The sequence below is a fragment of the Pleurodeles waltl genome, chromosome 1_1, assembly GCF_031143425.1.
Source record: "Pleurodeles waltl isolate 20211129_DDA chromosome 1_1, aPleWal1.hap1.20221129, whole genome shotgun sequence".
Lineage (NCBI taxonomy): Eukaryota > Metazoa > Chordata > Amphibia > Caudata > Salamandridae > Pleurodeles > Pleurodeles waltl.
The window spans coordinates 213,975,738-213,995,939 of NC_090436.1; the positions used below are offsets into that span (position 1 = coordinate 213,975,738).

A 20,202-nucleotide genomic window follows, 5' to 3' on the forward strand; every position below is an offset into this window, starting at 1 on the left:
GAACACTGCACAAGAAAGAGCTTATCGGTACTGTACAGTTTGGTGGCAAACATTAAAATCTCATAAACAACTACATGGGAAACCAAGTTAGGTAAAGATTTAGTGAAGGCTCCTCGCTTAACATATATGGTCGAGTGAAGCTACATCTATGTGAAGAAAGATGGCTACAAGGATTAATGTGCTGTTACTCCTCCTCTAAAGCTACATGCAATGTCTGGCTCTGCTGAGGACTACTGGAGGTGATGTGATGAAAGGAGGAGCAATGGCACATATGTGGTGGTGATGCAGCACTAAACAGGCTTTCTGGACAGAATTATTAGATCAAATTAAAACCATGGCAAAAACAATTAAAGTGTGATCCCACAATATTAAAGTTCCAAGACACAGGAGATAGTTTGAAATGTCTGCTTATCTCCCTATATTGCAAACTCATCACACATTTGCTTCTGGCAGTGTCTCACCACTGCACATTTTTGGAATCTACTTACCTCTCCTCCCTGGAATATGTGGTGGGCTAAAATTAGGCAATGGAAAAATTAACTACAGTTGCATTACAGACAGAAAGAAAAACGTTTGAAAAGTATGGCCCACCTATTGTACATATGTAAAAGATGCTGGAGGCCACTGGAGAGGACAGGTGGGGTTGATGGTGGCTGGTGGGCATGGCTGGGGGTTTGTCCTTATTTTAATGATGATACATATATCAGGCATCTTCCAACCTAGTTCCCCATCTAAACCTTAACATGTGAGGGAATTACTTGCCTCTTAGACGGGCGGGTGCTGTTGAGAATCTTCTTCACTCATAATTTTACAGCCCAAAACAAGTAAACTATTTATATATCTAAAAAAAACAAATGATCATGCATGTAACCAGAAGTTAAAAGAAAAAAATGTAGAAATTAATTCATTTCTGTACCGTAACATTACAAATAAACCTTTGTGGAAAAAATTAAATATTTATTTTCTTTCAAATTATCAGTTTAGGTAGCAGTGCTGTAACTACTGGCATCTGTTCAATTTACCATCGAGGTTAGGGACTCCATAATACTTCCTTTTTTAAATGGTATACTGACATTTTGGACCTCGTGTTAATTCCAAAGACGTTTACTAGCTGTTTACCAATCATCATCAAATGTAGGACATTATCTCAACACTGGATTCAAAATAACATTCAAGAGCTATCCAGGATCAAATGGGTAATTTTAAAGTAACAGAAGTCACCACAAGGGAGTAAACGGAAGGGGCTACCTGCAACATCTGAACAACAATTACAACAAACAGGGCCCTACAAAGTGTGTGTTGTGAAATGAGGCAGACTTCAAAACAAATGATAAGCACAGGGCCTCTGAAGCTCGAACTTAACCCGAGTGCCAGGCCAGATAGTTTATACTCCACCTGCCCCGCCCTCACAAATGAGCTAAAACAATTCACCAACCCCACTCCGATTCAGGACACAGCTAAAGAGTCCCCTTCTTAGAGAACACTACATCATGATGCATTAACAGGTCACAAATCTAGTTTTTGACAAACGTTCTGGAATTATTCTTTGATTTTACAAATTCTAATGGTGTTTGGAGATCTTACTATGTTAGATGTTATGTCAATTTATTTGTTAAGTGCACTATCATCAGTGGTTTCCTGGCCTGTGGAGTATGCACCTAATTAATCAAAGAGTACGATAAAACATGGAGATAACCTTGCTTAAAAAGCCACATCTTTAACTCGTTTCTAAAAGCAACATAATTCGTTTACAACAGTAAAGAAAACGGAAGAGAAATACAAAATGAAGGAGCCACAACAGAGAAGCTGCTGCCACCCATTCCCACCTTCTTATATGTGGAGACAGCCAGCAAAAGTGCAGACGAGCGCAACTCCTGAACCAGACAGTACCTACTTAATCTTTTTGTTAGAAACATGAGGTCCCACACTTGTACACCTTTGAAGGTGAGACAGCAAACCTTAAATTGAATTCTTTGTTCCAGAGGCAGCCAATGGAGTTCTCAAAGCAAAGGAGTAGTGTGTGAGTACCTCAGTGCTTTGTAAATATGTAAATCATTATGACTCCTTAATTCTTAACAGACTGTAATCTGTGGATCATATTTCTTGGGAGCCCAGTGTTTGAAAAGTTGGTGCAGTGTAGCCCCAATATAACGAGAGTTAAAAATAGACAGTTTTTAAGGCATCATGCAAGTGAATCATCGCAATTTATTATCTTTTTGCAATATAAATGTACAGGAAGAAATTACTACACAGATTTGAGGTTGAAGAGTCAGGTCACCGTCAATAATGACTCAAAGGCTTTTTGCTGGCTACATGGGAATGAGAGCAAGGCCCAGCTGAGCAGGCCAGTGTAGATGGTTCCACAGACAGTCCCTGATGTTTAGAATTACTATTTCTGTCTTATCTGCATTAGGTTTCTGCTGGTAACTGACCACCCGCTCCTGATAAAACGCAGTGTTTTGGAACTTTTGTGAGAGGTAGGATAGCCAGCCAACAGGAAAAAAGTCTGCAAATTATCAGCAACAATGCAATCTTTGTTCCTGGGTTCTTTGATAAAAGTCCTCACATAAAAGTCAACAAGGTAAAGCGGGTGGAGAGAGGTTCAGAAAAGAACCCTGAGGCACCCCACACTTGACCTGAACTGCAGTGGCTTTGAATGAGCTAAGATGTACCACTTGAGTGGCTTTCACAAGGTCGACCAACAGTTTGTGGTTCATCGTATCAAAAGGCGCTGATATGTCCTGAAAAAACAAGCCTAGTATATGTCTGATGTCACTCGCCTGCTACGCATTTCCTGAAGTACAGAGAGCGTAACTGACGCCGTACTATGGTCTGGACGAAAGCTTACCTGAAAAGGATCAAGAAAAGTCCACTTTGATGCAAACGGCTGACCATATAGTAGCCCAACTTATTACAAATGTTGATGTTTACAGTCTCTCACAATTGATGAATGCCCAGAACCACAACAGGACATTTCTTGGACTTTCTTTGGTCGCTAGCTCTAAATATGATCCCCTCCATTCTCCTTCAAGTTTGAACATATAATTTCTTTATTAAATGTGAATTCTATTTCACTCAAATACATAGAAATATTACCAACTTTCGGCATTCAACTAGGCAATCGAACAAAATTTCTACTCAAAATCCTTTATAAATGTCTCTATTAATATCAAGTCCTATGGAATGCTATGCTGAGTATTAACATGGTCTTCACAAATAGCAAATACAACTTCACCAGAACTCTGAAGGCACAATCAACATAAGGTGCTTTTCAGTGTTCAGTTGAACTGAAGGCCTTCAAATTAAAAGTCGGACAAGCTGAACGTAAATGGTGATCCCAAATCTAAAATAGAAATATAAAGAGATGCTAACTGAAAATAAGAAAGCCATTACAGATACCCATAAAAGCCTTCTATTTAAACCAACTCTTGATGGTTAATTCTAAACCAAAATGTTTTTTTAAAAATGGTAAACAAACTATCTGGCACTGGTTATGCTATTCTGACTGATCTTATTTCATTGTTTTTTTTTTTATATCATCTTACAGATTTTTGACACTAAAATAAAGAAAATCAGATTGAACGTTGTTGCAAATTTAACTACTTCCACTAATCACGTTTTTCTCTCTTCAGATACCTTGTTGTTATATAAACCGTCTCTTAATGACTTTGAGCTTCCTTTACTAGAGATTCTTCAAATCATTAATAACTAAGTCAGATTCTTCTCCTCTTGACCAGACATACCTAAGCAAAGTATTATAAAATCTTTATTAAAAAAGTAAAAAATAAAACCCATCAAGCCTGGATCCATATGATATGGCTAATTACCGCCCAATCCCTTGGTTATCAAATGATGCTAAAATGGTGGAGAGAACCACAGCTTACCAGCTGAAGAGACTTAGAATCTAACATCTTGTATGACACCCAAGTAGGCCTTCGCCTGCACAGACTCACTGAATCTGCCTCGCCTTGATACTTTTTAGATATATTGGCAGCTTTTGACAGAGTGGACTATAACTTGCTGCTAAACACAAACAATACCTACCCAGAGGTGGGTTCCCGAACAAGCTTAAACCAGGAAACCGTCAAGGAAGAACAGCCAAAATGCCTGTCAACAGACCTGACTGTCCAAGCAGTAGTGTATCATGAACGTTTGGAGGGATGCCCATGTAGCAGCTTAGTAGATGCGCAGGGACAGATACCCCATGCTCTGATGCAGTAGTAGCAGCGTTGGCCCTGGGGGAAATGGGCCCACAAGCCCTCAAGTGACTGCTTCGTGGGTAGTGCATAGCAGATCTTAATGCAAAGTACAATTCATCAAGAAACGGTTCTTTTCTGCACAACCTTGCCTTTTTCCACTCCTGTGAATCAGATAAAGAGTTCATTGTTCACCCGGGGGTCTTTGGTGCAATATAAAGGGACGGAGTCCTTTTAGAATCCGGATGGAGAAGCCTCTCCGTCTTCCTTGGAAGGATGAGGGAGAGCAAATAAAAAATGTCAACAAAGTGATGTTTTAGCCGAAGTGAAAATGGGTTACCACCTTCGGTAGCAATGAGATGAGACTCCAAAGAACCAGCTTGTCTGGGTAGAGGCTGGTGTACAGAGGTTGAACAGAAAGAGCTTGAATCTCACTGACCCTGAAAAAGCTTAAGGCTCACTGACCCTCTTGGTCGATGTAATGGCCACTAAGAAGACTGTCTTACAAGTCAGGAGTCTTAGTGGATAGCTATGTAGGGGCTTGAATGTTAGACACAAGATATGTTAGGTTAGGACCAAATGCAGGTCCTATTGGAGCATGATGGAAGGGGCAGGAGGGAACAAATGTTGCAAACCCTTATGGAAATGTGTTGCAACAAGTGACTTAACAGTGTGGGTGGATCCAGCAGCTACAACAAAAGCTGATATGGCCAAAAGATAACCTTTAAAGGTGCTCAAGACCAGGCCTTGCTAGGCTGTTGGCAGCACAAACGATAACACCTTAGACAAGGATACAAAAAGTGGGTCAACATAACAAGAGGAGCACCAAGTTACAAATTTGTCCCAACGGCAGCCGTGTACAGTCTTTTCTGAGAGACGCTTTGCTGCTAAAAATCACATCACAGATCTCTTGGGAAAGATCAAAGGCATTCAACTGCTGCCGCTCAATCTTCACATATGAAGATGGAGCATGAGCATATTCGGTTGCAGGACCCTGCCCCCTGTTGCGACAGGAGATGCTCCCGGAGGGGAAGCCTGATCGAAAGACAAATGCTCATGCTCAGGAGTTCCAGATACCAAACTCTCCTTGCCCAGTCTGGCATGCTGATTTTTTGCCCGGTCTGTCCTGATCTTTTTGAGAACTCGGGCCGGAGTGGTGTTGGTGGAAGAGAGTCCGTGAGTCCCGGATTCCAGTCTAATCGGAATGAATCTCAGAGTGAGAGCTGGTTTGGAAAGCAGATGTGCTGACACTGTCTGTTCTTGGTGGCAGCAAATAGATCAATTGGTGGTTCTCCGTCAGTCTTTCTGTGGATGGTGACATAGGTGGAGGAGTTTCCACGAATGGAAGGACAAAACCCCTCTGCAAAATTTGGAGTCTCCACTTGTAGAAAGTTGTTTCGCTCCAATGGGGCAGGTGGTGCTTAATCCTGCCACCAAGGAGATGGTCATGCTGGATAGAGAACTCACTAAAGCAGTTTTGAGGCCGCCACAGCTAAAGGACGAGAGACTGGACAGTGCACAGGGTCCGACTCCTGCATCCTCTGTGCAGTCTGGGACCTCAGCAATCAAAAGGCTGGAAAGGCTGACGGAGTGAGGATGGTATTGCAGATGCACGTAGAAGTTGCGACCACGGAAGGACAAAAGGACTGTTGCTGTGGTCAGGAGGGCCCAGGGATCAGGTAGTGACACAGCATTCAGGAAAATGGAAGAGTGTTGTGTCTGATATTTCACCAAATAAACAGGAACCTTCCAAAGGCAAGTCAATAAAGACAATTGGACATCCCCGGAAACCCCAGTGGGACGCAACCAGGTGTGGCAGCGAAGTGGCACATTAGAGGTTATGGCCTTGCCCATGGAGTGTGTGGTGTCCAGTTCACACCTGGTGGCAAACTTAGCTGCATCCCAACCGTCCACCAATGCTTGGTTCAGGATGGCTCGCCCTCTTCTGGAAGTGTGGGCAGCGGCTGTGCAACCGAGTACCACAGGGCAAGAGACATGCGGTAGACACCAAACACAAGGCCTAACTGACAGAAGAGAAAGTTCACTTCCCAAAAGCATCCAGCCTCTAGGATTTTTTGTGGTTTTCAGTGGTGATTTCTCAGTGTTTTCTAAACCTTCTGCAATCTGTGTTTCAGTGTTTATTCAGCTGCCTAACCCAAAAAGTAGACAAAAACTGCGTTTTCCAGTGTTTACAAATCATGTTTTTCTGCAGTGATTGTTATAAAGCACATATTTAAATTTAAAGAAGTAGTGCAGGGTATGTAGTGCAGGCTTCAAAAATTCTACTAGCCCACTTGCTATGGAGAGTCATATTTTATTAGGTCAAGCTATTTTTAGGACCTACTCGACCCTTCTGGCGAGTTGACAAAGTACAGGTGTTCTGTTCAGTCAGAAAGTGAAGAAGGCCTTTAAATCTTATTCATGTCACATTTGCTCTGTGTTCAGAGACCGAGTTTAAAAGTCAGTTTGCCTTACAATTAATTTCCCTTCTAACTGAAGAGTTCCAGAATTTTGTCAGTTTTTTCCTAACACACATTAAAATAGCTAAGCCAACTGTACAAACATTTCAAAATATATTTTAGTAGTTGTGAAAGCCCATTGTTTGTACTTCTATGGGATATAAACATTATTTTAATAGGATGAAAACAAATCTGAACACTTTACTTGGTAATCTGCAAAGAATAAATGTTCTCTGAAACCTGATTTTCACAGATTTGATAATACATCATATAGTTTTATCAGTAAAGCAGTGTGAAGGTTTTTGGACATTTCATGGAAAGTTTCTTTCTGTAAATGACAGTGTGCGACCACAATATGCTTTAGTAATATATTTAATAAGAATGAGTGTTTAAAAATAAACCTAGAAACATTCCTGCCCTGGTAGCAATGCTATTAGTAAACTTAGAGGCAAGTAATGGATGATGTGTCCCCTCTATGTGGGCTAGATTCTTTTATACATGGAGAAAATGTTTAGTACATTTAATCAAACAAATACATTTTTTTGTACAGCAGAAATGCTGAGCGCAAATATTTGAAGTTACACTCATATGTGAGAATAAAGAAAAAGGCAACTCTGTAAAGTAAAATATTTGCCTAGGGTGACACAATTGAGACCCATTTACGGGTCAAGTATATTAATACAGTTATGGTCGAGTAGATTATTCATGTTACTTGACCTGCAGGTCTAGTGACATTTTTATGATTTTTCGAGGCCTGTATTGTCTTTTCATTAGCAGTGTTTCCCATGAACTTATGTTAATTGTTTTAAGCACAGAAAGTTCTGTGTATTGTGTTTTCACTCATACCTCATTTCCTTCTCTCACATCCTATTACTTCTCACATTCACTCTGTCAGGATTGTCTGGTTTGCAGGAATATTAATGGATTAAGGAAGTAGGAGTTATATACAAATGTTTTAATAAACAAATTACTGGACATCATTAGGCTTCATTGTCCTACTCATTCCTATATATTTTGACACTAAAGAGATGGTCAACCCCACCATCAGCATAGTACCTTGTGAAACATCAAACATTTTTTATTACACTCCAATGTTCGCACCTAGCGGGGGGAGGTGATCCAGATGGTGGAGACGACCACAGGAGTGAAACTCCAGATGGATTCTCAAATCCTTCTGTTGGGAGGTCTCAGGTTAGAACTCCATATACCTACTAAGAATCCCATCCGATAAACTCAACTCATCTGCTGATGACAGCTCGCTTAACCCAGGTGCAATTTAGGAAACAAGCCGAAACCCTGAAGTTGGGTAGGCAAAAATGTGGTCAATCTATACAAACAAAAAACTGTTAGCATTACTGCATGACACACCATACTAGTTTGAAAAAACATGGGCACTCAGAGTTTTATGAAACCAGCGTGCTGGGACAAGGGGAAGACCAGAAAGCAGACCACCCACCCTTCAATGTTCGGGATGGACGGAATGTCCTCAATACCGCAATCTGATCCATCAGATGAGAATGCATAAATCGTAGCCTAGTCCGATCAGGACAATGTATGTGGAGCATAACGGAATACATTCTCTGTTCTGAGGGTCCAGATGCATGTGTCCCTTTCCTCAGCCCATATACAAAGCTGTGTAATTTTGTAACAAAGGAAACAGTCAACATATTGTGACTGTAATACAACTCATTATAACCTATACCAATGATGTATGTAACGATACCCGTGGACATAAATTAAAGTTTTTAAAAAAATTATTATTACCCCAGATCAATTTGTAGCCCTGTAGCCTAAGGCACCTGAAATTTGATACTTTACACATGCTTGACAGTACTTTTTTGCACTCTTTGCCTGACTACACTAAGGTGGCGCTGCTACTGTATAGACATCCACAACTGCCACTTGGCCTTCTGCCAAATATCTCACTTTAAGACAGTCCTGACCTTTTAACAGACTTCACATTGAATTCTGAGACCTGAAAGTTTGAACATTGGGCTCTAAACAGCCAAAAGTAAAGTGCAGTTGGGTAAAAAGCCACAATAAGATGGGACAACTTGCAGCTATGAATTCTGTTGGTATGTAGTCTTGAGTCATGTTGTCACCACTATACCATGCCCATGGTGGTGATAATCTTTTAGAAACCACAACAAGGAGGGAAAAGGGAGATTTAGAGACCAGCAAGAGTTAGCTCCCAGCTATATCAATAAGACACACAAAAGAACACATAGGTTTGGATTAAAACAACAGTAACCTATCAGGGGTATTCCTACTTTAAGGACGAATTCCCTCACCCACCGAAGGTGGCATGCTTCATCATAAGGAATCCTCTCGCATCGTGACAGCTTCTCCCGGTGCAGACTACAACTCCTCCACCAAGAGGAGCAGCTCAGCAGATGTTTTTCAGAGATGTAGTCAATGCCCTATGGTGAGCTGTGGTGTGGGGAGGTGGGGCATAGTGTGTGATAAGTACTAAGATGAAAGATTACAACTGTCTACGGGTGCACGTATACCTTTAATCATGCGCCCCTGGGTCAGGATAAAAAAATAAGGGACATTGCAGGATTGGATCGCTCAAGTGTGTCACCCAAAGTAGTAAACATGTTTCTGCCTTGTTAACCCTCAACAGAGGTGTATTTGGTATTCATCAAGACCAAAGAAAAGTAACTCCTGCTCCTAAGATGTCATGCAAAAGGAATTTAAAGCATACAAAGCCATACAGTGGTCTACTGGGTATTGCGAATGAAAAATTAATCCACTGTCAGACAACCTGTAAATGAATGCAAACAGAAAAGTCACCAATTTAAAGCAAAAGCAGATGTCACCACCAATGAGTGAGATATACCAATGACTGTTGTGAATGTACATGGAATATCGTACTTAAACACACCTATTGCAAGTAGTGTCAGAGCCCACAGCAAGGTGACCACACTGTAGTGCAGCTCTGCCAGCCGGGCAATCAAATCTGCTGAATATCCTGCCATTTGCCGACTCAAATACAGGAATAATGAAGGATAAGTGCTGGGGCAACTGAGAGAACCTGCGAGGCCCCTTTAATGTGAATCGGCGATCCTCTATGGCGGAGATCAAGGGTTGCGACTGCTGACCTCGTGGGCTGAGAGGGAGCACCCTGAATGGCTTTGATAAGTAGAAATGTCTTACAAGTTTTGTTTTGGATGTTATGTATTTACATCTGAAGTTCTTTGCCACAGAGTAGGTCTTTAGCAAATTCGGGATGCTGAACTAGGAGAGGGAGGGATGTTTGTTAGATCATATGAACATCACCAGAGTGTCACCCAATACACCACTTTTATAGTGCAACATACACTGCCCCTTCCAATATACAATGCTGCAACCAAGCTTACGATGTCAGTATGGCCCTGGCCGGGGGACAAGTAACTATTGACTTGGAACATATGGGTACTTAACAATCCTGGAAGACCAGACTAGTCCTCTACTATTTAGACCGCCAAAATATACAGATTGCATTTTTGAAGGAGATGCATCTGACATGTCACATTGAACATGTCATAGAAACTAGAAGGGCAGTGTATATGCTGGTATCGTCCTACTCCTCTTAAACTAGAGATGTCAAGATACTGGTTAAACAGGGGGTGCCATATATATATATAGAAATGTCACTTACCCAGTGTACATCTGTTCGTGGCATTAGTCGCTGCAGATTCACATGCTGTGCACATCTGGTGTTGGGCTCGGAGTGTTACAAGTTGTTTTTCTTCGAAGAAGTCTTTTCGAGTCATGAGACCGAGGGACTCCTCCCATTTCGACTCCATTGCGCATGGGCGTCGACTCCATCTTAGATTGTTTTCCCCGCAGAGGGTGAGGTAGGAGTTGTGTATGCTAGTAATAGTGCCCATGCAATGGAGTGAATGCGTATGTACATAATGAAGTTTAAAGTAATATATTTACAAATGTACAAATGTTTAAGATCTACTTCTAAACGGCTACAGGCTCCCGGGGAGGCGGGTGGGCGCATGTGAATCTGCAGCGACTAATGCCACGAACAGATGTACACTGGGGTAAGTGACATTTTCCGTTCGATGGCATGTGTAGCTGCAGATACACATGCTGTGCATAAACTAGTAAGCAGTTATCTCCCCAAAAGCGGTGGTTCAGCCTGTAGGAGTTGAAGTAGTTTGAAATAATGTTCTTAGTACAGCTTGACCTACTGTTGCCTGTTGTGCAGTTAACACATCTACACAGTAGTGCTTGGTAAATGTATGAGGCGTAGACCATGTTGCTGCCTTACATATTTCGTTCATTGGAATATTTCCTAGAAAGGACATGGTAGCACCTTTCTTTCTGGTTGAGTGTGCCTTTGGTGTAATAGGCAGTTCTCTTTTAGCTTTAAGATAGCAGGTTTGAATGCACTTAACTATCCATCTAGCAATGCCTTGTTTTGAAATTGGATTTCCTGTATGAGGTTTTTGAAAGGCAATAAATAGTTGTTTTGTCTTTCGAATTAGTTTTGTTCTGTCAATGTAGTACATTAGTGCTCTTTTGATGTCTAATGTATGTAGTGCTCTTTCAGCTACAGAATCTGGCTGTGGGAAGAACACTGGTAATTCTACCGTTTGATTCAAGTGGAACGGTGAGATTACTTTTGGTAAAAATTTAGGATTTGTTCGTAGAACAACTTTATTTTTGTGTATTTGAATAAATGGTTCTTGAATGGTAAATGCTTGAATTTCACTCACTCTTCTTAGAGATGTGATGGCAATTAAAAATGCAACTTTCCACGTTAAGTATTGCATTTCACAAGAGTGCATGGGCTCAAAAGGTGGACCCATGAGTCGTGTTAAGACAATGTTGAGGTTCCATGAAGGAAATGGTGGTGTTCTTGGTGGTATAATTCTCTTTAGGCCTTCCATAAACGCTTTTATGACTGGTATCCTAAATAATGAAGTTGAGTGCGTAATTTGCAGGTAAGCTGAAATTGCAGTAAGATGTATTTTAATGGAAGAGAAAGCTAGTTTTGATTTTTGCTAATGTAGTAAATATCCTACTATATCTTTTGCAGATGCGTGTAAAGGTTGAATTTGATTATTATGGCAGTAATAAACAAATCTTTTCCACTTATTTGCATAGCAGTATCTAGTGGTAGGTTTTCTAGCTTGTTTTATGACCTCCATACATTCCTGTGTGAGGTCTAAGTGCCCGAATTCTAGGATTTCAGGAGCCAAATTGCTAGATTCAGTGATGCTGGATTTGGATGTCTGATCTGTTGTTTGTGTTGTGTTAACAGATCTGGTCTGTTTGGTAGTTTGACATGAGGTACTACTGAAAAGTCTAGTAGTGTTGTGTACCAAGGTTGCCTTGCCCATGTTGGTGCTATTAGTATGAGTTTGAGTTGGTTTTGACTCAACTTGTTTACTAGATATGGAAGAAGTGGGAGAGGGGGAAAAGCGTACGCAAATATCCCTGACCAGTTCATCCATAGTGCATTGCCCTGAGACTGATGTTGTGGGTACCTGGATGCGAAGTTTTGGCATTTTGAGTTTTCTTTTGTTGCAAATAGATCTATTTGTGGCGTTCCCCAAATTCGGAAGTAAGTGTTCAGTATTTGGGGGTGAATTTCCCATTCGTGGATCTGTTGGTGATCCCGAGAGAGATTGTCTGCTAACTGATTCTGAATCCCTGGAATAAATTGTGCTATTAGGCGAATGTGGTTGTGAATCGCCCAATGCCATATTTTTTGTGTCAGGAGACACAACTGTGTTGAGTGTGTTCCTCCCTGTTTGTTTAGGTAATACATTGTTGTCATGTTGTCTGTCTTGACAAGAGTGTATTTGTGGGTAATTATGGGTTGAAATGCTTTCAGCGCTAGAAACACCGCTAACAGTTCTAAGTGATTTATATGAAACTGTCTTTGCTGAATGTCCCATTGTCCTTGGATGCTGTGCTGATTGAGGTGTGCTCCCCACCCTGTCATGGATGCATCTGTCGTTATTACGTATTGTGGCACTGGGTCTTGAAAAGGCCGCCCTTGGTTTAAACTTATACTGTTCCACCATTGAAGCGAGATGTATGTTTGGCGGTCTATCAACACCAGATCTAGAAGTTGACCCTGTGCTTGTGACCATTTTGATGCTAGGCACTGTTGTAAGGGCCGCATGTGCAGCCTTGTGTTTGTGACAATGGCTATGCATGAAGACATCATGCCTAGCAGTTTCATTACCAATTTGACCTGTATCTTTTGGTTTGGATACATGGCTTGTATTACATTGTGAAATGTTTGGACTCTTAGTGGACTTGGAGTGGCAATTCCTTTTACTGTGTTGATTGTTGCCCCTAGGTATTGCTGTGTTTGACACGGCAGAAGGTGTGACTGAGTAATTGATTGAGAAACCTAGTTTGTGTAGGGTTTCTATGACATAATTTGTGTGTTGTGAACACTGTATTTGCGTGTTGGTTTTGATTAACCAATCGTCTAGGTACGGGAACACATGTATTTGCTGCCTTCTGATATGTGCAGCTACTACTGCTAGACATTTTGTAAAAACTCTTGGCGCAGTTGTTATTCCGAATGGCAACACTTTGAATTGGTAATGTATCCCTTGGAATACAAACCTTAGGTACTTTCTGTGTGAAGGATGTATTGGTATATGGAAATATGCATCCTTTAGATCCAGTGTTGTCATGTAGTCTTGTTGTTTGAGCAGTGGGATTACTTCTTGTAATGTGACCATGTGAAAGTGGTCTGATTTGATGTATGTATTTAATATTCTGAGATCTAGTATAGGTCTTAGACTTTTGTCTTTTTTGGGTATCAGAAAGTACAGTGAGTAAACTCCTGTGTTTAGTTCTTGTTTTGGTACTAATTCTATTGCCTCTTTTTGGAGCAATGCTTGAACTTCTAATCCTAGAAGATTTATATGTTGTTTTGACATACTGTGTGTTTTCGGTGGGACTGTTGGAGGGAATTCGAGTAATTCTATGCAATAACCATGCTGGATATTTGCTAGTACCCAAGTATCTGTTGTTATCTCCTCCCAATGTTTGTAAAATTGGCTTAGTCTTCCCCCCACAGGTGTTATGTGATGGGGATGTGTGACTTGTAAGTCACTGCTTATTTTGAGGAGTTTTGGGGCTTTGGAATTTTCCTCTATTTTTTTGGAATTGTCCCTCTCTATATTGCCCCGTAAAACTTCCCCGCTGATATTGGCTTTGGTAAGTGGGCCTTGTTTGTGATGTTGTGGTTTCTGTAGGTTGTCCTCGAAACCCTCCCCTAAAAGGTGTTTTGCGAAATGTGCCTCTGCTCTGCGGGGAGTAGAGTGCGCCCATGGCTTTTGCTGTATCAGTGTCTTTCTTGAGTTTATCAATAGCAGTGTCGACTTCCGGCCCAAACAACTGCTGTTCATTAAATGGCATATTTAGCACGGCTTGTTGAATTTCTGGCTTGAACCCTGACGTGCACAGCCATGCGTGCCTTCTTATTGTTATTGCAGTATTTACTGTCCTTGCAGCCGTATCTGCTGCATCCATTGAAGACCGTATCTGATTATTAGAGATACTTTGTCCTTCTTCCACCACTTGTTGTGCTCTTTTTTGGAACTCCTTGGGTAAGTATTCTATCAAATGTTGCATCTCATCCCAGTGAGCTCTATCATATCTTGCCAAAAGTGCTTGTGAATTGGCAATGCGCCATTGGTTTGCTGCTTGTGCTGCAACCCTTTTCCCCGCACATCAAATTTGCGACTCTCTTTGTCTGGAGGTGGTGCGTCCCCCAAGGTATGAGAGTTTGCTCTCTTACGAGCTGCCCCGACAACTATTGAGTCTGGTGTTAACTGCGTTGTAATATAAACTGGATCCGTTGGCGGTGGCTTGTACTTTTTCTCCACCCTTGGAGTTATGGCTCGGCCTTTAACAGGATCCTGAAAGATTTGTTTTGAATGTTTTAGCATTCCTGGGAGCATAGGTAGTCTTTGGTATTGGCTATGAATGGAGGATAGCGTGTTAAACAAAAAGTCATCCTCAATTGGTTCGGAATGCAAGGTGACGTTATGGAAAGCAGCTGCCCTTGAGATCACCTGGGTGTAAGATGTACTGTCCTCAGGTGGGGACGGCCTGGCAGGGTACGAGTCTGGGCTGTTGTCCGATACTGGAGCATCGTAAAGGTCCCATGCATCGGGATCATCTTGACTCATGGTAGTATGAGTCGGGGAGTGCATCAGTGGAGGAGTTGCTACTGGTGATGTGTGCACTGATGGTGGTGGAGACGGTGGTGGAGTTGTTTTCCTTGCCACCTTTGCCTGTGGCTCCTTGTCCTTTTCTTGAAAGGCAAGTTTTCTTTTTATTTTAATTGGGGGAAGAGTGGTTATCTTCCCTGTGTCTTGTTGAATGTGGAGCCATTTTGAGTATAGTCTGGCTCTACTGCTTGAAGTTCCTCTCCGAATCTATGTTTTTGCATTTGGGAGGACAATCCTTGTTCCTCTGTATAGGAACCTGTTTTCGGCTCAGAGGCTGGATGTTTCGGAACCAAAACTTTTTCGGATGTCTTTTTAGGCTCCGAAGAAACCTTTGTAATTTTCGGCGTGGTGGTGTCTCGGTGCCGAATTTGTTCGGTGCCGCTGTCACAGTGCCGAAATTTCTCTGAGCCGATGTCTCGGGTCCGAGATTGCTGTGTGGTGGTATCTCGACCGGAGTCGGATGACTTCGACACCAGCGTGCCCTTTTTCGGTGCCTTGGATTGGTCACCTATTTTTTGGGTTAAGCCATGGCCTGTTGGCGGTGGCGTCCCCTGGGCTTTTGTTGACTTCTCGTGAGTCTTATGTTTCGACGTCTTACTCACGGTTTTCGGCATTTCTTCGGCCTCGAGCTCTTCCGAATCCGACTCGTGGATAGAGAAAGCTTCCTCTTCCTCCTCGAAACGCTCCTGTCCTGTCGGCGTCGACGCCATCTGCAGTCTTCTGGCTCTTCGGTCTCTTAACGTCTTTCTCGACCGAAACGCTCCACAGGCCTCACAAGCATCTTCCTTGTGCTCTGGGGACAAGCACAAGTTACAGACCAGATGCTGATCCGTATACGGATACTTGTTATGGCATTTTGGACAGAAGCGGAATGGGGTCCGTTCCATCAGCCTTGAAAGTCACACGTGGCCGGGCCGACCAGGCCCCGACGGGGGATCGAAAAAACCCCGAAGGGCCACCTGAGCTCTTCAAAATTCGGTGTCGATCTGTTGTAACTAACCCGATACCGAACGCAAACAATACCAACGTTTTTTCCGAGATTCTAACTAACTTTCCGACCCGAAACACGGAGCGAAAAGGAACACGTCCGAACCTGATGGCGGAATAAAAACAATCTAAGATGGAGTCGACGCCCATGCGCAATGGAGTCGAAATGGTAGGAGTCCCTCGGTCTCGTGACTCGAAAAGACTTCTTAGAAGAAAAACAACTTGTAACACTCCGAGCCCAACAACAGATGGCGGGATGTGCACAGCATGTGTATCTGCAGCTACACATGCCATCGAACATATATATATACATTTACCCACTCTACAGTGGATGACCAGGGCCGCCTTGCGATAGGGGGAACACAGGAAAGCACAGGGAAAATTATACTCTTATTACTCTGACCAATGTGTACGGTCCCAATGTGGACGATCCTGGATTTTTTTATGACGCTTTGGTGACACATCCACACCTTGTCACTGACAAATATTGTATAGGGGGGACGTGAACAAATTTGGACCCCAAAGTAGATAGGTACGCTGTATCAGACTGGCATGGCAAACAATCTGCCGGAGTAATACAGGAAGGACTGGATGAATATGGTCTGGTAGACATCTGGCGGCTCAGTCATCATTGCTAAGGGAGAGCACTTACATGTTGTCAGAACATGGGTCATGGTCAGGACCAGACAACTGGTTGGTATCCTGGGAGGTATGTGCATGGGCAGATATGACAAACACAATGCCATGACATCCTACTAAACATGCACCAGTCAAGTTGCGGATATCGCTCCCCACTATAACCTCTGCATCTTTCACATGGAGGTTTCAAGCGACAGCTCTACTGGACGCTGTGTTTAAGGAGGAGATCCAATCAACGATTGAATAGTGAAAAAAAAAAAGTCAGATCTGTAGATGGGAGGGACACCATATGGGAGGCATTCAAAGTCACAATTAGAGAAATATGCATTAGTACACATGCAGGAGAATTAAAGGCAATACATACCCAACTGTAAAATACTGAGGATACCCTGCTCTCCCTTAAACGAGAATACGAGGGATGCCCTAGTCATGCCACTCGAAGCTGCCATCCAAGAGAACCTCACCGATTTTGTCCTCACAGCACAAGAGTTGCAGTTTTTATTCATGCACCACACAGCTCAAGCATGCGGGGAAGGTGGCCGACCTAGTCATACTTTGAATGAGATGCTGAAAACACTGAGGGGTGAGTAAAACACGGTAAAGATGCATACTTCGTAGACAAGCAAACACTATGACACCCCTCTATACTTACCGCTTTCAAGCACTTCTACATCAGCCTCTACAGTACCTGTACATTTGCTACGGCAGATAGGATTAGTGCCTATCTTGAAGATGTGGTGTTCGCATGGCTGTCTCAGACAGTATGAATACTTAATACAGCCAAATGGTAAGGTCCCAGGACTGGATGACCTGACTGGGGAGCTCTATAAAGAGTTTGTTGATCTCCTGGCTCCACACCTCCACACCATGTAGATCGAGGCACATCAAAAGCAGCTATTACTCCCCTCCCCTGCTCGAGTCTCCCACAGTGGCCTTGTTGAAGCCAGACAAAATTCCTGAGCAAGTTGAAAAATGTAGATAAGGTGGTAGGTACACAACAAAAACCTGCATTGGTATGAGTGTGCAACCCTACGTTTCAAAGGTGTAATTCTCACAGTGTGTAACTAGGCTCCACACAGTGTAGACCTCTTCCCCACTTTAGTTAACATAATGTATACCAAATTGTAGAAAGCTCAAAGGGGCCTATACAATAAGTGTCGATTTTCTCACAACTCCTAATACATAATAAGAGTAACTTATATATTCTGATGTTAAGAACTGCAAAAACAGATGGTATTACAACATTAATATGACCCCACATTCTTCACACTTGAAGCCTGGATTGGTTAATTAGTCCACCGGTGGGTGATTGATTAAAGTAGTTACCCTTTCTTGATGAGACTACATTTATGTTATACCAGAATTGTTTCTGACAGGTTTTTTGTATTGATTAGGATATATCTATGTTTACACATTTTTTTTTGTTTCTACTTCATTCTACTCATAGGCGCTTTTTCTTTAAGCACTTCTTTCATTTCTCCCTGATGCTATCTGTTTTTGGGGCAACAATATGCAAGAATGTGTCAATGTATCTGTAATGTTGGATTTAATATATAAAAATATTAAATCTATGCATTTATATGTCTTTGCGTGTGCATGACAAGTATTAAAGACAATATATGCATTGTGCTGTATTGATAACATCTGATTTACCTCTAGTCAAAGGGGGTTGGGCTACTATTGAAGAGTGGGGTAAGCTGAGGATTCCAGATTTACTTTAAAGTATAGGTCCTTCCAATTGGACCGTTGTTATCATCCTCATAATCAGCACTACTAAACAGAATGTGGATACACTTTAAGTTGAGATCCAGGTTCTTCAGACCCAGATGAAAACTACAGTGTCAGCCACACTACATAAGAAACATACGGAGGACACAAATAAGACCAACGAAGCCTATAAAGATTCTCTTCTGATGACCAAAATCAAGAGGTTCAAGAAGGACCTAGTGCATTTTTCATTTGAGAAGGTATACCCGTATACTAGTAATGGTTACACACCACCAGATATAAAGCAATAGGAGAGAGATGGCAGAGGGTGCGGAGGTGGATCTAGTTATTCCCCATCTGATGCAGACGAGTGTTCAGGTGATTCGGATTCTGGTTCCAGTGACTCGAAATTTCCTGGCCCACACAGGAGAGGCCAAGGGAGGCGAGGCAGACATTTCTCAAGACCCCCTTTCCACCAGTGGTGGCCCTCCCAAGCCTTAGGGGTATCCAGTACCACAGTTACTCTGCCTCAATTTTACAACCTAACGTTTTTAGAATCAGGCCGAGGCAGATCAAGAGGAAGAAGAGGAACCAACAAGCTCATGTACATTGGAGTTCTTCATCATCACCCCGCCACATGCAGAGTGTTCGACCTGACAGCCTTAGGGTGGTCATCCCCCAACTTTTTGCCTGCCTCTCTCCACTTTCCTGACACTGTTTTTGATGGCTTTATGACTGCACACTTTACCACTGCTAACCAGTGCTAAAGTGCATTTGCGCTCTCCCTTAAAAGATAGTAACATTGGTTCATCCCCAATTGGCATATTTGATTTACTTATAAGTCCCTAGTAAAGTGCATTACATGTGTCCAGGGCTTGTAAATTAAATGCTACTAGTGGCCTGCAGCACGGATTGTGCCACCCACATAAATAGTCCTTAATCATGTCTCAGGCCTGCAACTGCAAGGCCTGTGTGTCTAGTTTCACTGTCACTTCGGTGTGGCATTTAAAAGTGCTTGCCAAGCCTTAAACTCCCCTTATTCTACATACAGGTGACCCCTAAGATAGGCCCTAGGTAACCCATAGGGCAGGGTGAATATGTAGGCAGGACATGTACATATGTGTTTTATATGTCCTGGTAGTGAAAAACGTTCTTCCACTACTGTGAGGTCTGCTCCTTTCATAGACTAGCATTAGGACTACCCTCATATACTTTGAGTCGTACATTCTGATCTGAAAGGGGTAACCAGGTCATATTTAGTATGGCCAGAATGGTAATAGGAAATCCTGCTTATTGGTGAGGTTGGATTTAATATTACTATTTTAGAAATGCCACTTTTAGAAACTCACGTGTGGAGCGGATGTGGATGGAAACAATTGCTAGCGGTCCATATTTAAAAGGTTAAAGTCCCCTGGTGTGTTGCTACAGAGCCTATTTTTGCAACCTGCTGTATTATTTAACAACACTGAGTCCTGATGATAGTCTGATGGACCTCTGACTGCCACTACAGGCCCAGACGTCGACATTACCCTCTCATTTGACAAGCTGAATTAAAAGTCCAGGATACAGCATGAACTGGGAATGAAAACCAGGCTCCTGAGAACTGTGTCATGAGGAGGGTTATAAGCCTTTCCTGGATCTGCAGTTGGGATTCAATCTTATGATCTGGAGGGGTTATATACAGTGTTGTTGTTTATGAAATGGACATTTGTTGGCATTGTAAGATTTTCAACTTCCTGAATCCTAATGAGTAATAGATTGGATTTTAATAGTACGGAGTTGTCTTATTCATTTAATTCAAGACTGGATCATATGTACGCATACTATATCTAAATAATTCCTCAAGGAGCATTTTTAAGTGAGACTTTTAGAAAGTGAGCATTTTTCTGCACTTAAAACCATCTATGCCTTACAGCCTGTCTCCAATCAAGGTCTGGTCTATGATGGTTGATAGCTTCCTTATGCATTTCACCCAGCCAACTACCCAACACAGGACACAGTCACATC

The 20,202-nt window shown here is 42.2% G+C and overlaps 1 protein-coding gene across 2 annotated transcripts in view; it reads right to left on the reverse strand.

The window, feature by feature from the left end:
- The window catches only part of NADK2 (NAD kinase 2, mitochondrial), a 547,365-nt gene that overhangs the window by 289,575 nt on the left and 237,588 nt on the right, over positions 1 to 20,202 (reverse strand). The window lies entirely within an intron of this gene.